The sequence below is a fragment of the Bufo gargarizans genome, chromosome 3 (genome assembly GCF_014858855.1).
Source record: "Bufo gargarizans isolate SCDJY-AF-19 chromosome 3, ASM1485885v1, whole genome shotgun sequence".
In the NCBI taxonomy this organism is placed as follows: Eukaryota; Metazoa; Chordata; class Amphibia; order Anura; family Bufonidae; genus Bufo; species Bufo gargarizans.
Window position 1 is genome coordinate 153,289,223 of NC_058082.1, and position 17,197 is coordinate 153,306,419.

At 39.2% G+C, this 17,197-nt stretch overlaps 1 pseudogene; it reads left to right on the forward strand.

The window, feature by feature from the left end:
- Window positions 1-13,889: 13,889 nt before the first annotated feature.
- The window catches only part of LOC122931453, a 38,477-nt pseudogene continuing 35,169 nt past the window's right edge, over window positions 13,890-17,197 (forward strand).

Genomic DNA, 17,197 nt, shown 5'->3' on the forward strand with positions numbered 1-17,197 from the left:
CTTTAATAAGGCTTTTGATACTGTCCCACATAGAAGGCTTATCAGTAAATTGCAGTCTTTGAGCTTGGACTCCCATACTGTTGAATGGATTAGGCAGTGGCTGAGGGACAGACAACAGAGGGTTGTAGTCAATGGAGTATTTTCAGACCATGGTCTTGTTACCAGTGGGGTACCTCAGGGATCTGTTCTGGGACCCATATTGTTTAATATCTTTATCAGCGAAATTGCAGAAGGCATCGATGGCAAGGTGTATCTTTTTGCTGATGACACAAAGATTTGTAACAGGGTTGATGTTCCTGGAGGGATACACCAAATGGAAAAGGATTTAGGAAAACTAGAGGAATGGTCAAAAATCTGGCAACTAAAATTTAATGTTGATAAGTGCAAGATAATGCACCTGGGGCGTAAAAACCCAAGAGCAGAATATAAAATCAGTGATACAGTCCTAACCTCAGTATCTGAGTAAAGGAATTTAGGGATCATTATTTCAGAAGACTTAAAGGTAGGCAGACAATGTCATAGAGCAGCAGGAAATGCTAGCAGAATGCTTGGGTGTATAGGGAGAGGCATTACCAGTAGAAAGAGGGAGGTGCTCATGCCGCTCTACAGAGCACTAGTGAGACCTCATTTGGAGTATTGTTCACAGTACTGGAGACCATATCTCCAGAAGGATATTGATACTTTGGAGAGAGTTCAGAGAAGAGATGCTAAACTAGTACATGGATTGCAGGATAAAACTTACCAGGAAAGATTAAAGGACCTTAACATGTATAGCTTGGAAGAAAGACGAGACACAGGGGATATGATAGAAACTTTTAAATGCATTAAGGAAATCAACAAGGTGAAAGAGGAGAAAATATTTAAAAGAAGAAAAACTGCTACAAGAGGACATAGTTTTAAATTAGAGGGGCAAAGGTTTAAAAGTAATATCAGGAAGTATTACTTTACTGAGAGAGTAGTGGATGCATGGAATAGCCTTCCTGCAGAAGTGGTAGCTGCAAATACAGTGAAGGAGTTTAAGCATGCATGGGATAGGCATAAGGCCATCTTTCATATAAGATAGGGCCAAGGGCTATTCATAGTATTTAGTATATTGGGCAGACTAGATGGGCCAAATGTTTCTTATCTGCCGACACATTCTATGTTTCTGTGTTAGTAATGGTGGAGGTAGTAGTAGTAGTCATGGAGATAGCAGCGATAGGCGCAGTGGGGTGTCACTTGGGGCAGCAGCAAAAATAGAACAGGCCAGCAGCAATTGTAAAAAGACTGTCCTCCTTCTCCCTGTCTTCTTTAGATCGGCAGGCTGTATCCACATGCAGTACAGTGCCCTTGTCATTATCAGTTATTGGTTCTTCTCCTCCTCTGCTCTGTCATTAGCCATCAATTGCGGTTAGAAATGAGTGAAGTTTGATTCAGCAACTTTGGCGAAGTTTGACAAGAAATTAGATTCGTTACGAATTAATTTGTCATGAATCGGTATTCAGTCTATTCGGCCTTTCAATTAACTGCCTCTTAGACAGAAGTGCACTTGTCTAACGGTGGTTATAAATGATAATACACTAGGGCAATATAGCCTTTTGAGTAAAAAAAAAATCTATCAAATCATGCACTTGCTCATGTAGAGACAGTCTGCTCCTCTCTTGAGTGGCAAAGACCTGCCAAAGGACCTGTGCTAAGGGTGATTACGTCACTGCGAACTCCCAGCGTGAACACGTGGTGACGATGATGTCACCATGTGATTGCGCTGGGAGAGTATGGTAATGTCATCATGCTCAGCGCAGGTCCTTGGGCAGGAAATTCGGCTTCATGGCAAATCAAATTTTTCGGATCGATTTTCACTTCAGATGCTTTGATTCGCTCAACAGTAATAACGGTATGTGTGGCCAGATAACAATTCTCTCCCAGCAATCCGCTTGTGTGCAAGCTAAACTCCCACCTGGCCAAGTTGCTGGCAGCGCAGTTGCTGTCGTACCACTTGGTGGATTCTGCTGTCTTTAGGGAACTGATGGCGAACGTTCAGCCTCCATGGAAGATACTTAGCTGCCATTATTTCTCAAAACAAGCCATCCAAGCTATCACGTACAGGGGCCAAGCCTTGCAAGTGTCGCTGTGTGGCAAGGTGCACAACATCGTGAACACTTGGAGCAGCTGTTACGGGCAAGGAAAGTACATATATTTCACAGCCTACTCTAGCAATGTTTTTCATGGCTCCACCTAAAAAGGGCAGCGAGTTGCTTCCACTCACTCCTATCATATGTGTAAAGTGAACCGTTGCCATGCTGTGATAAAGGTGATGAGCCTTGGCGAGAGTAGTCACACAACAGATGAGTTGCTAAAGTGCATCAAACTGCAAATAACCCACTGGCTGTCTCCCCCAAATCTAATTCGACAAGGTGGTCAGTGACAATGGAAGGAAAATCAATGTCAATGTCCAGGAGACTGTCTTTGCATTTCAGCCACACTTATGTAGCAAGAAACTCTTTCATGGACTTACAGCAACAGGTCTGCCATTGCTCCACTTGATTTTGAGTGTTCCAATATTTATATTAAAGCAAATGTTTATTCTCATGCAACAAGGAATGGTGGAAAAAGAACGGCTATTGCTGGCTGCCCTTTAGCTGTTGGGGACGAAACACAGACAAAGTCCCATGGAGGAAGATGAGGGTGAGGAACTACCACTGGAGGACAAGGAGAAGTAGTCAGTGGGGCAGGAGGACAATGTTGAAGATGATGACAATGACCATCATGACCAATCATCCCAGTGGGGGTGGAGCCAGAAAGAACTGTGTCTTCAGGCATGCTGGCATGCATGGCAAGCTGTATACTTGCTTGCTTACGTACTGATAGGCGTATTGTTGACATCAAGCAATCTGAGGATTACTGTATAGCCATGCTTTACACCCTCGCTAGCAAAGCAAAGTTGGTTAATATTTTCCTATTGCTGGAAGAACAGTTGCTGTATTACCAGAATACACTGTGTAGACTACTTGATGTAGCTTTCAACGAGCAGATGCCTGCTTCCCACATGCCTAACCAGAAGGCCTTTCTTCTCCCCTAGTCGAGTCACCCACTTCCCACCTTCACTGCTAGTACAAGTAGCAGAAGCTGCAGCAGCAGCATCATTCATTTCAGTCTGATGAACATGATGGAGCAGATTTTTCTTGTGCCGCACCAGGAAAAGTAGCATTGCTGAGAAAAATAATGTTTTAATATATGCAAATTGGCCTCTAGGAGCAACGGTGACGTTGCCGTTATACCGAGAAGCTCTGCTCTCTCTGCAACTGCTGCACACTCTACAATTAAACTGAAAGCATCATCAAACCTGCTGTCAATGAAAGATTGCAGAGAGAGCAGAGCCTCTAGGAGTAATAGTAATGTCTGGTTAATACTAAAGGCTCATTTGTATATATTAAAACATAATTTTTCTCACCAATGCGGGCACATATGAACATGGGACCAACACAGATGCCTTCAGCTGCAAAGTGCACAAGCAACAGGTCAGCCAGTTTCAAAATCTGCTGACAGACGCCCTTTAAAGAAGAAAGACAAACTGGAAATATTACTTAGAATTAAAGCGCACCTGACATGTCTGTTTTAGTAACTGCTTGCATTCCTCATGTAATTACAATTTTCTATTTGTATTACTTTATGTTGTGCTGTTCCTTTATTATGCTTTGTAGAAGTTTAAGAATTTATTGCTAATAGGTCCAACTTGGTGTTATCACTTGGAGGCGTGTGTCTGTCAATATCCAATCAGTGCTGCCAGTGTGAGAATGTGCAGGGACATGCCCCCAGTTGGTAACAGTTGAACCTGCTGGCAATTTATTCCTAAACTTTTAGAAGAAATAACAGAGGAATAGCACAGCATAGAGTTATAAGAAATAATGCTCCAGAACTGTTATTAAATGGGGAATGCAAGTAGTTACTAAAACAGACGTGTCAGAAGTGGTAAAGTAATATATATCAAAAATATCTCTTTACAACCCCTAAAATGACTCATCGTATGCACGTCAACTATTTCAGGTGTAATAATGACACAGCAAGGCAAAACTGCCGGAAACACAATGCAAACACATTCTTACCTCCCACTGAAAGTAAAATGTGTTATGTACCTAAAAAAATATCATTTTTAAATAGAATGAAAAAGAAATCTGGAAGAAATGATTAATAATACCTGTCTTAGACTAGCATGTTCTCTTACGTCTGGCCTGATACAAGGATTTACAAGTATATTTTTTATGAAAGTCTTATAATAGTCATGCATTTTGTCACTTAAGGTCAGCTTCTTCTTTGATCTGTTACAGACTAGCCGTTCATTGCCAAGTGGGTAAAACCACTATAATAAAGTCTTAAATGACATCCATAGAACAAGTATATAAATAAACTAGGATAGTTCATGGCAAATCAACGTCCTAAAGAGTGGGGTTTTGTGGTAAAAATGAGTGACTTAGGAAAATGTATCAATCCTGTACGTTTTCCGCTGTAAAAAGTTGTCACACCCCATTTGTCTGCATAGATTTACATTAAAAAGTGTATATAGAGCTAGGGGTTTATATGTAGAAATTAGTCTTCAAAGACATATTCCTATCATAAACAGGTATGACATGTCCACTGGATATGTTATAAATGTCTGAAAGGTGATGTCCCACCCTTAGGACCCCCACCATTGTTCACTATTGGAAGGACAGAGGTGCCTAGTTCACTGTTTCTTGGCTGCCGCACTTTCCATACACACCAATGGAGAGGTGACTATATATGGACACCATAAAAGCCCCTCTTTCTCACAACTGCTCGCTATATGTCAGAGAGTGGATCCTCTACTTAAAAGCATCTCTTGGTCAAGTGACTTCCATATGTTATGTATTACATGGATATGGTATAACCCTGATTTCCTGCGCGCTGTAAATTCACTATTCTCCACATCACTGACTGACTTAGTAAAAAGTCTAAATCAATAAATAAAATATATTAGAAAAATTATTTTTAGGGCATTAGGGACATTTAAAAAAAAACTTGATTAAAAGTTGAGTTACTCTTTAAAGGAATGATACAACACAGAGTCATAAGAATAGATGCTCCAGAATTATTACGTGGGGGACAGTAGTTACTAAAGAAGACATGCCAGGAGAGGTTTCAGGTCCTCTTTACAGTTCATTTGTTTCTGTGCCATATTCTTAGCTTCCTTGGGTGCACGTCGAAGTTTCCTGCTTGGCGTAAAATCTTTGTATGATCTGTAACTTTTAAATTTCAGGATAGGATTGTAATTCTAAACCTTCCTACATTTTGGCTTTCATTCTAAATGAACAAGATCTTCTATGCTTAAAGCGTGCTTGGAACAAACGCTTTGCTACTGTACTGACAGCCCATTCTCATTAATTCCATGGATAATTCTAATTCAAATGCAATTTACATTGTTTTTACTCCAACTGTTGACATAGCAGCTAGACCAAAATGATGCCCTTTCAAGTATAACAATATGCAGCCTAAGTTTTCTCAGGATATCGGCTCTTGGAACAAAGCGACGGCATGCCATGACTTGATCGACCTTTAGAGCAAGTGCTTGCAGCCGAGAATGTGGCAATTTATATGAACTGATTTATACTGTGGGAATGCTTTACAAGGCAGCCACGTATGTGCTTATCCAGGTTTGCTCTTTAGGTAAACTGTCACCTTTAACAAAGATTTTGATGTATGATTAGGGTAAACAGTTTACATAGTATATTGAATTGTATGTGCATTAGGTTCACAGAACATTCAACTGACAGGATATTTGTTTAAAACAACAGTCATTTTAACAATAGAGGTTTCCCTATTATAAAGCTCGATATCTTCTCTGCTCAACATATCCCATTTGCTGACATATTGAGTAGAACTTGTTTTTGTTAGGTACTTGGAAAAAGTTACATTAAATAAAAGTACATTCAAGTCACAGAATAAATATCATGGCCTATGTGTCTAGATCTGAGAGATGTTGTGCAATAAGAGATTTTTCTGATATATTCTGTAATGGAGAACGTGCTGTCTCGATATGTATGTGTCATCTGTAATTTATTGTCTTTGGCCCTGATTCATCACTCATTCACTCCAGAATTCTGACTTCGAAAAGTTGCTAAATAGGGCTTTTACGGCTTTTTGGTCTCACGCGTGCAAATTTTTTTTGATTTTCTGCATTTTTACACCACTCATTCCAGTTTGAAGATATGGGTGGGAAAGTGGTCATAGTTAGCTGTGTTAATAAGTTTCTCTCCAGATTTATAATTGAGACTTTTTTTTTAAGTCACAAAAAAATAAATCTCTCTCCATTAGTAAAAATGGAGTAGCTTTTTAGACAACTGTTAGGTTTAAGTTTAATATCAATTTATCAAACAACATGAGACATTTGATAAAAGACATTTGATAAAAGTACACCAACACAGACTTAATCAAAATTGACTTCACATGTTCCCGTCATGATAAATTCCCCCCTTTATCTGTGGTAGAAAAAGCAAAATCTAGATAATCTACAACTAAAACCCAATCATACAGGAATATTTTTGCAGTGTGTACAATAGAATTCAGCATGATTCGAATGTGTATTTTTTGTGTTAACAGCCAAACTATTTATCTGCTACATTAAAGGGGTGTTACCATCTTGGGACATTCCGCCAAACTCCTCTTACCTAGATGTGGCTACCAGAGATGGTCAGAAATATGGAAACAGCCATGCGGGGTGTGCTACGGTGTTTCTGGAGCCCCTACACAGGTTAATGAGAGTTACTGTAAAAGCATAGTACAAATGAGTCACAAAAAAGGAATGAGATAGAAATAACCCTGTTATTTTGGCTGCTTGCTTCCATGCTGCTTGTCACGGATGATCCGCGAGAATATTGAACTGTCCTCCCAATATTATCAATATTACTCTGCCTTATTGATCAGTAGGTCTATTAAACAGTAATTATTTCCCTAGGCCCCAGAACCTACAATTTGATTACTCAGAGTGTCTCCTTCTGTGTACCCAGAAAACAACATAGTCCTTTTGTTCAAGTCAGTCAATAGATGCCCAGCAGATAACGCAATTACAGCTGGCTTCCTTAGGTTGACAAAAGAACTTCCCTTTCTGCAGAGATATCACAGCTAGGTGTGAAGACTGCACCTGGGGGGAGCCGATTGGTGTTGCTGCCATAAGGGGTCTGTAAGCTAGCTTGCTGCAGACAGGCCGGCACCAAGGTTTTCCAGATTGCAACATGAATCTGAGATATGATTTTTACCTTTTTAAGAGAGACCATGCATCTTACGGACGTAAAAATTACGTCATCGTGTCACTCAGAATTCACTGGACATGTACATATGACAAATATAACTCTAGGAGATGCCCAGATAAAGTTATGGTGTTACCCCATCAGAGAACCAGTTATAATAGTCAGATTTGGTATCCCTGAACTCCATATTTTGTGGGGAATGTGAATATGTGCTTGTTACTTGTGTACAGCGGAGACATCCCGCGATATGGCACATGCCATATATTTTAGAACTGACATTCACCTCAGGAATACAGCCTGCCCAGCAGGCGGACTCTCAATTCCCCGCCTTGATTCTGGGACTCTTTATAACAAAGACCTAGAATCTGCTAAAGGAGTTCTCCACTTTTAACAACACCTGAAGAGGGCCTCAGCCAGAGAACCCGTGGGCTGTAGGCATATTACACTGGACAAAGGCTTCTTGGACTTTATCCCTGCAACGGACCATTTCACCAACAGACATCTTTTCTGCGGAAACTAAGTATTTTCTTTCTTTTCTCCCTTTTGTTTATTGGACTATACTTTCCTTGATTATTGTGTTATAATTACTGTGCATCGTGATAATTTGTATTGTATATAGATATATAATAAATGACCTCCAAGTCATTTCTCTAGCCATATGCCTGTTTTCAAACACTGCAAAAACTTACCCTAGCCTCTCCGAAGAGAAAGCTACTCGGTTCTGTTATCTAGATAGTGGGTTCCTCGCTCCCATAAATTGCAAGGTGGTGGCAGTTAAACTACCCTGTGTGTGGTTCCGGTCCAGTTCGTCACACGCTTACTTGCGGTCAGTCGGCAGTCCACTCCCTGCGCTTTTAGCCTATCGACTGTACGGACTCAAGTTAGACTGTCGGTGTGCTGAAAGTGGCTGGGAGGCCTGTTTGCGGATTGACCACTAGGGGCGCTGTGACGGTTTCGTGACATATTGTGGCCGCGGCGGTCGCAGTTCATCACACTGCTCTCTCTGCTCCCCCTGGTAGGCACAGGTGCCACACTACTCACTTGTTGGACCTGCCTGCTGGTCTTCTCCTCCTTCATCTCGGCGGGTCCTGCTGTACGAGTAGTTGGCTGAACCTTCTTGCAGACCATGTTCTGCTTCTTTGCCGGCAGTGCCTCTCACTTCCTGTACACTAACCCCCCCCCCCCCCAGCCTATGGCTGGCAGCCCAGGGGTACTTAAGGAACCTTCTGCTGTGGGAGGGTGTCTGAGCAATAGGTCCTAGTCAGCTAGTGTCCTGCAAAGGTGTGCTTTTCTACATTTATCTGCCTGTGTGCTGACATTCACCTTCTTCCTGGATTTGACTCATCACTGCCTGATCTGACCTCTGCTTGTTCTCTGTAGTGACCTTGAGCTGCCTACCCTTAACCTTGGGCTGTTTATCAGATTATGCAGACTTTGCCTGCCGCAACCCCGGTTTTGCTTGATTCCTAGTTGCTCCACACCAGTGACTCTTGACCCCTGTGGGTCAGCTGCCACATGAACAGAGACTACTCCAAGAGGCAGCAGCCTGGTGGTTCCCTTGCATCAAAGTTCGGATCCCTGTATGGGGTAACGGGGTTAAATACCAGGTGGCCACTTAGATAACAATTTCCACTTTGTAACAAACCTTTAATATATAATATATGACTTGCTATGCTGAATCACCTGTGTATTTGAATCAGTTTGGCTTCTCAGATCTGCACAATGCAACCCAACAGAGTGCATTTACAATAAAACAAGTTCCCAAGTATCAACCATAGCCATATTTTATACATCTGGACCACATCACTCTAAGCATTGTCCACACTATTTCAGGTCTGTGAAGTATACAACATCTATGCATCTTATAAACTATTTATCCATCCATCCCTATAGCATTTTCACCTAACCATCCATTCAATCAGCCATACATTATTTTTCAGATCAGTCTGAGCGTCATTCTATACTTTACTTGAACTACATTAGCTTTTCCTTTTTTAAACCTAATTGGCATACTTTTCACATTATGGTGGTGTTCTCCCCAATGAGTATTGCTTATGAGGAGAATATTGTAACATTCAGGGACAATATAACAGAGATGCAGGAATATACCAGCTCTGTGCATGTGGCTTGTATGAAAATCCTAGGTAGCAATTTGCCAATTTAATGTCAATGAGAAGAACCTATTTCATCTATAGAATTCAAGTCCTATGGAGTGTTTAGCTAAATGGATGTCTATCTACACTACTTTCACGGTTTATTGCTCGGTCATACAACTTACCACCCAAATTAATTTTAACTCCTTTTCTTCTCATTAATAGAGCTTTCATTTGGTGGTATTTCATTGCTGCTGACATTTTTACTTTTTTTTATATTAATCAAAATTTTCAAATAAAACTACATTTTTATATTAAATTTTCTCTAAATTTATTGTTCTACATGTCTTTGATAAAAAAATGCAATAAAAAAATGCAATAAGTGTATATTTATTGGTTTGGGTAAAAGTTATAGTGTTTACAAACTATGTATAAACTATGGTGCAAAAAAAGAAATTTATGCACTTTGACTTTCTGAGCACCTGTCATGTTTCCTGAGGTTCTACAATGCCCAGACAGTAGAAACACCCCACAAATGACCCCATTTCGGAAAATAAACACCCTAAGGTATTCGCTAATGGGCCTATTGAGTTCATGGAAGTTTATATTTTTTGTCACAAGTTAGCGGAAAAAGATATATATATTTTTTTCTTACAAAGTCTCATATTCCACTAACTTGTGACAAAAAGTAAAATTTTACATGAACTCACCATACCCCTCACGGAATACCTTGGGGTGTCTTCTTTCCAAAATGGGGTCACATGTGGGGTATTTATACTGCCCTGGTATTTTAGGGGCCCTAAAGCGTGAGAAGTAGTTTGGAATCCAAATGCGTAAAAATGCCCTGTTAAATCCTAAAAGTACTCATTGGAATTTGGGTCCCTTTGCGCACCTAGGCTGCAAAAAAGTGTCACACATGTGGTATCGCCGTACTCAGAAGAAGTAGGGCAATGTGTTTTGGGGTGTATTTTTACATATACCCATGCTGGGTGAGATAAATATCTCTGTAAAAGACAACTTTTCCATTTTTTTTTATACAAAGTTGTCATTTTACAGAGATATTTCTCTGTAAAAGACAACTTTTCCAATTTTTTTTATACAAAGTTGTCATTTTACAGAGATATTTCTCTCACCCAGCATGGGTATATGTAAAAATACACCCCAAAACACATTGCCCTACTTCTCCTGTGTATGGCAATACCACATGTGTGACACTTTTTTGCAGCCTAGGTGCGCAAAGGGGCCCAAATTCCAATGAGTACCTTTTAGGATTTTTAGACATTTGGATTCCAGACTTCTTCTCACGCTTTAGGGCCCCTAAAATGCCAGGGCAGTATAAATACCCCACATGTGACCCCATTTTGGAAAAAAGACCCCCAAAGGTATTCCGTGAGGGCATGGCAAGTTCATAGAATTTTTTATTTTTTTTGGCACAAGTTAGCGGAAATATATTTTTTTTCTCACAAAGTCTCCCTTTCCGCTAACTTGTGACAAAAAGTTCAATCTTTCATGGACTCAATATGCCCCTCAGCGAATACCTCAGGGTGTCTACTTTCCGAAATGGGGTCATTTGTGGGATGTGTTTACTGTTCTGGCATTTTGGGCGGGGCTAAATTGTGAGCAACCCTATAAAGGGCCCCTAAAATACCAGGGCAGTATAAATACCCCACAAGTGACTCATTTTGGAAAGAAGAGGTATTCCGTGAGGGGCATGGCGAGTTCCTAGAATATTTTTCTTTTGGCACAAGTTAGCGGAAAAATATTTTTTATTTTTTTTCTCTTACAAAGTCTCATATTATACTAACTTGTGACAAAAAATAACATTTTACATGAACTCGCCATGCCCCTCATGAAATACCTTGGGGTGTCTTCTTTATAGCGCTGCAGTGATTTTACAGTGTTTTTGCAGTGATCAGAAAAAAAAAATTCTGTCACTGCGGTGGGGCGGACTGAACACAAGTGTGCGCACAAGATCAGGCTTGATTGGGCGAACACTGCGTTTTTTGTAGAGCCTATAGAACATGTCCTATTCTTGTCTGCAATTGCGGACAAGAAAAGGCATTTTCTATATAGTTCTGGCAATGTGCGGATCCACAAAATGCAGAAAGCACATTGCCGGTGTCCGTGTTTTGCGGATCCGCGGTTTCCGTGTTTTGCGGATCCGCAAAACACATACGGACGTCTGAATGGAGCATTACAGGGGGGTGATCAATGACAGGGGGGTGATCATGGAGTCTATATGGGGTGATCAGGGGTTAATAAGGGGTTAATAAGTGACAGGGGGGTGTAGTGTAGTGTGGTGATTGGTGCTACTTACAGAGCTGCCTGTGTCCTCTGGTGGTCGATCCAAGCAAAAGGGACCACCAGAGGACCAGGTAGCAGGTATATAAGACACTGTTACCAAAACAGTATCTAATATACCTCTTTGGGGTTAAAAAAAATCGCATCTACAGTCTGCCAGCGAATGATCGCCACTGGCAGACTGTAGATCAACTCGTTTACCTTGCGATCCTGTGAACGCACGCTCACAGGAAATCTCGCGAGATGATGCGGCGGCGCGTCAAGGAGGAACAAACCGACCGCCCGCAGGACGCATCCCTGCGTTAGGCGGTCGGGAGCTGGTTAAACTGGCTTCAAGCATTTTGCATATAAGCAGCAGTAATGGGTGAGAAACACTGAGATCCACTACAGTGTATCTCAGTGTTTCTCACCCATTACTGCTGCTTATATGCAAAATGCTTGAAGCCAGTTTAACCAGCTCCCGACCGCCTAACGCAGGGATGCGTCCTGCGGGCGGTCGGTTTGTTTTAGGAACTGGTTTTATGTACCCACTTTTGTTGGTTCTGGTTGTTCCTTCATTAAAAACTTAAAATCTGTAAATATTAACAGAAAAAATTGATAAAGAAATTTCTGAGAACAGGGTAGCTGGCCCCTTTTTACAGCCCCCTTTCATTAACTTTAGAATTTTGCCTCTTGGTTTAGTATTAAAAAAGCTACCGCCTAATACATAATTTATAATACCCAAAAGATAATTCTCTAAACAATCTAATTGAAAAAAATGCTTCAACAGTACATTATGCATCGTTTGATCAAGTGCTATCCTTACTTAACAAAGCAGGTAGAAATGCGCTCATGGCAAAAACGGACATTAAATCTGCCTTCAGATTGTTACCTATTAACCCAACTGGTTATAATTCACTAGGCTTCCAATTCGAAGGTATATTTTATTACGACAAAGCACTTCCTATGGGTTTTTCCCTATCCTGCTTTTATTTTGAAGCATTTTCAATATTTTTAAACTGGATGGTAGTAAGGCATATAAATGGAGGTTACATAATCCATTACTTAGATGATTTTCTGTTCATTGGTAAGGATAAATCAGACAATTGTATCAATTAATACATTCAAAAAGATTACTTTCAAATTCCACTAGCGGAAGAAAAAACTGTATACCACACAATGTATATCCATTGACACGGACAAAATGGAATTTAAGATTCCAGAGGAAAAAATTAATTCCTCTAGGATTTTATTACATAGCCTATTAAGGTCTAAGAAAACCACATTAAGACGCTTACAATCCGCTTTGGGATCTTTAAATTTTATAGCCAGAGTGATCCCTATGGGGAGAATCTTTTCTAAACATAGGTATTCTGCCACAGCAGGAAAGAAACATCCTTTTGATTATATATGACTGTCCAAACAAATGAAAGATACCATCCAAATTTGGCTATGCTTTTTGAAGGATTATAACAGTAGATCCATCTGGCAGCATGAATTTATTTATTCTGGCTCACTTCAGTTGTTTATGGATGCTGAAAAATGCCCAAAAGATTGGTTAATAGAACCATTTTTAAAAAACATAAATTTCTGGTATTGGTAGAACTATTTCTGGTATTGGTAGCTCTAACAATTTGGCATACTAATTTTAAAAACAAACGCATCTTATTGTTCTCTGACAATAAGGTTGTGGTTTTTTCAATAAATTGCTTAAATGCAAAATCTGAGGTAGTAGTTAACGTCCTGAGACAAATTGTCTTAATATGTTTAAAAAATAATATTTGGATAAAAGCCAAATATTTAGAAAGTAGGTCTTTGTCTTGGCAGAATTTCTCTCAATTATGCCAGCTGGTACCGGAAGCAGAGGAGAAAGGAATCTCTTGTCCTTCAAAATTTAGTCGATTTGGAATTGATCAAAAGTTTAATTTGTAACGCTCTAGCCCCGTCTACATGGGCTGCTTATTCAGCCACATGGAATAAATGGAGTACATTCTGTTCAGTCAATAATTTCAAGGAGAAGGATGATCATATTTTTCAAGTTATCCTTTTTATTGCGAATCTTTTCAAATTGGGCAAGAAAGCAGATTACATTCAATAAATCTTATCCGGCATCTCTTTTTTCCCAAAAATTCTTAATATTCCCCCATTCGCATCCATTTTTCTGTTAAAGCAAATAATCAAAGGATCAAATAGAATTAACCCTTAAAAAACTAGAACCAGACCATTACCTCTAGAATTAGTTGAATACCTACCAGCCATTTGCTCGTCTCCTTATAAGATGTGCCTTTTTAAAGTGGCCTTTCTACTTTCCTTTTTTGGTGCACTTCGCATCAGTGAATTTACAGCTGCAAATAGAACAAAAGCACCATTATTAATTAACGACTTAATAATTTATCCAAATAGAATAAAAATTTTCTTAAAAAGATCCAAAACTGACCAACAAGGTAATGGAATTTGATTTAGTTTGAATAAAATTAATTCCTCCACAATATGTCCTGTTCAGGCATTAAAAAATTGGTTAATTACCAGGTCTAAATTACCTGGTCCACTTTTCATGCACGCAGACAGATCCGCTTTAACTAAGTTCCAATTCAATTTCATACTATCTAAATGTATAAAACATTTTGAATCACAAAGAGAAAAGACTTCGGTACATTCATTTCGAATTGGAGCTACACCACATGCTTACAAACTAAGTTTTAAAGTGAACACCATAAAAAAGATAGGTAGATGGAATTCTAGCAGATACAGGTTGTGCATTAAACCTGAATTGTTGTTTTGATCTCTTTCAGAACAAAAGATTGTCTGGATAATAGGAAACAAACTCAACTCTTCAGCCAATAAACGTTCTTCAATAAAATTAAAATCAGATAATTTGGGTTTAGGAAGCAATGTTATTGTATTTTGGAAAGGTATTGTTGACCTTCATCTAAGAAACATGTATTCTGTTTGTTTTTCAGCATCTAAAATTTGGCCTGTGCCTAATTTGTTAATTTTACATGTTGGTTCCAAATTACCACACATTTATACATAAATGAATTAAAAAACATAGTATTTAAAATTCAAACTCTTTTCCCTCAATCCAAATTGTTTTTTTCCGAAATAGTACCCATTTGGGATTGGAACTCCAAAAAATTGGGCTTTATGGAAAAAAATGTAATCCGTATAAACAAGAACATGGAAAAACTCATGTCCACTATTAATGAATTGTCTTACAGACATGTTGAATTGGAAGGATTTGCGGAAGGTTTATATGATAATTCTAAACAAACTTTATCCAATATTGGATTGGACATCTTCAATGTTGGATTACAGAATTTGATGGAAAAGGGCTGCGGTGTAGATTAGCCAGGTAGCTTGCTATTTGGCGGTTGGGATAGTAGTCCATTTCTGAGTGGACTAGGTATTTATTAATTGTTGGTTATACCTAACGTTGTTGGTAGATTATTGTGCTTTACTGTGAATTATTATTGGGTAACATTAGACACTGTGGCCAATTAATAAAACGTAATTATTAATTTTGAGTGGTTGTTTATTTTGAGTTTATTACACTTAGGTATTACTAATTGGAGTCTATGACACCATGCATAGTGACAATATTTTGATAAATGTCAGTTAGGTAACCAGGTAGTTAGGTTACAAGCCAAGTACCTGTTACTGGTGGTTACCAAGACATAATTGCTGACATTTTCTAAAAACTTAGTTGATAACTTAATAACTTAATTCCCTTCATTAAGAAGTCTGTAGGTGTCATATACACACAGTGGTTGTGGTTTGTACATCACAGTGCCAAACACTCCAAAGTCACAGCCAAGTTTAATGACTAAAGCTGTGAAATCTTAGAACCTATGTGTACCCAAACCGTAACAAACAGAAAATGTTTTGGAGGACAAAGTGCCTTCCATCAAGCAGAACTGAGGTGATATATTTCCACTTCAGTGTTACAATACATTAAGTACATAGTATATTGTATCTGCATTTGAAATGCCGCCACTTTATTTGTTCACCTGGTGTAACATTGTTCACCTTATGTTTCTTCGGCTCACAAAGTAAATCTTAAACATAATCTGAAATCTCACAGGACCGTGTTTAGCAGTATAATATATAACTAGTATATGTATTATGTATCGTACATGGCAACAAACAAATTTGTTATTACATTTTACTGCAAATTAGAGTTCTGAAATGGCAGCTGATATTAGTCACCATGGTATCACTATATTACTGCTCTTACTTTTGGTCTGCTGCGATACACTAAGAATCATTTAATGGTAAGGCCTTGGACTGTTATAAAGACTGACTAATACATCAGACATTAGAGTAAAAAAAGAATGTATTGAATACATTTCAGATCAAAGAGCCTGTACATGGTACTCAAATATACAGATTAAAGGGCATCTGTCAGCAGTTTTGTACCTATGAAACTGGATGACCTGTTACATGTGAACTTGGCAGCTGAAGACATATGTGCCTGCATTGCTGAAAAAAAATAATGAAGTTTTAATAGATGCAAATAAGCCTCTAGGCGCAACAGGGGTGTTGTCATTACACTTAGAGGCTCTGCTCTCTCTGCAACTGCCGCACCTTCTGCACTGTGACTTTAGGAGTCAGGACCAGGCGTGATGACGTTTTCACTGTTTGGCCCTGCCAATCAAAATGCAGTTGGTGTGGCAGTTTCAGATAATGTGGAGTAACTAGGAGTAACAACAACGCTCCCATTGATCCTGGAGGCTTATTTGCATATATTAAAACATCATTTTACTCAGCAATGCGGGCACATATGAACATGAGACCAACACAGTTGTCTTCAGCTGCCAAGTGCACATGATTGTTTTCTTCCAGAAAAACACTGCACCTAAACACAGGATTTGTCTGATATCGCAGCTCATCTCTATTGAAGTGGATGGGGTACACAATCTGTGGACTGGTGTGAGGCACTGTTTCTAAAGAAAAAACAGCCATGTTATTCTAATCCTGTAAAACCCATTCAAAACCTTCCAGTCTGTAATATTTGAGTCTAGAAGTTAGAGGAATCAAAACCAGTTAGTAAATTTATATTATTATGAATACATTTGAGTGAATCAATTTTAAAATATTCCCAAAATTTTGTCTTCCATATGAAGCTGAAGTTTGTGATATTTGATTAGTGTAAATTGCTCAAAATTGTGTGTGCTGTTTCACATATCCCCGTACAGTAGTCAGCACAGCAGGGCAGGATAGATGAAGGTGGAGACCTGGCCAGTGGGCTTGCCCATAATGCCTCGCAGTCAGCCTCAGAAAATCCGGAGGGACAATATAGCACTATGATGTTAGCAAGGAAATTATATCATTCTGAGCTTGGATATTGCTTGGATATTGATGAAGCAGGTTCTCCCTGTCACACATAAAACTTAGAGACACAATTATCTTCAGACACACAATCAACACAGCGAGTTCAGGGTCTTTTAGGAAAGGATTTAGAAATGTAGTTTGATTTATTAACTAATAGAGTAAAAGGTTTTAGCTAGGGAGAGGACAAGGTTCATTTAGTGTACTGTGTGTTAGCCAGCATTTGACAATCCTGTGCTTGCATTGCTATTTAAAGCT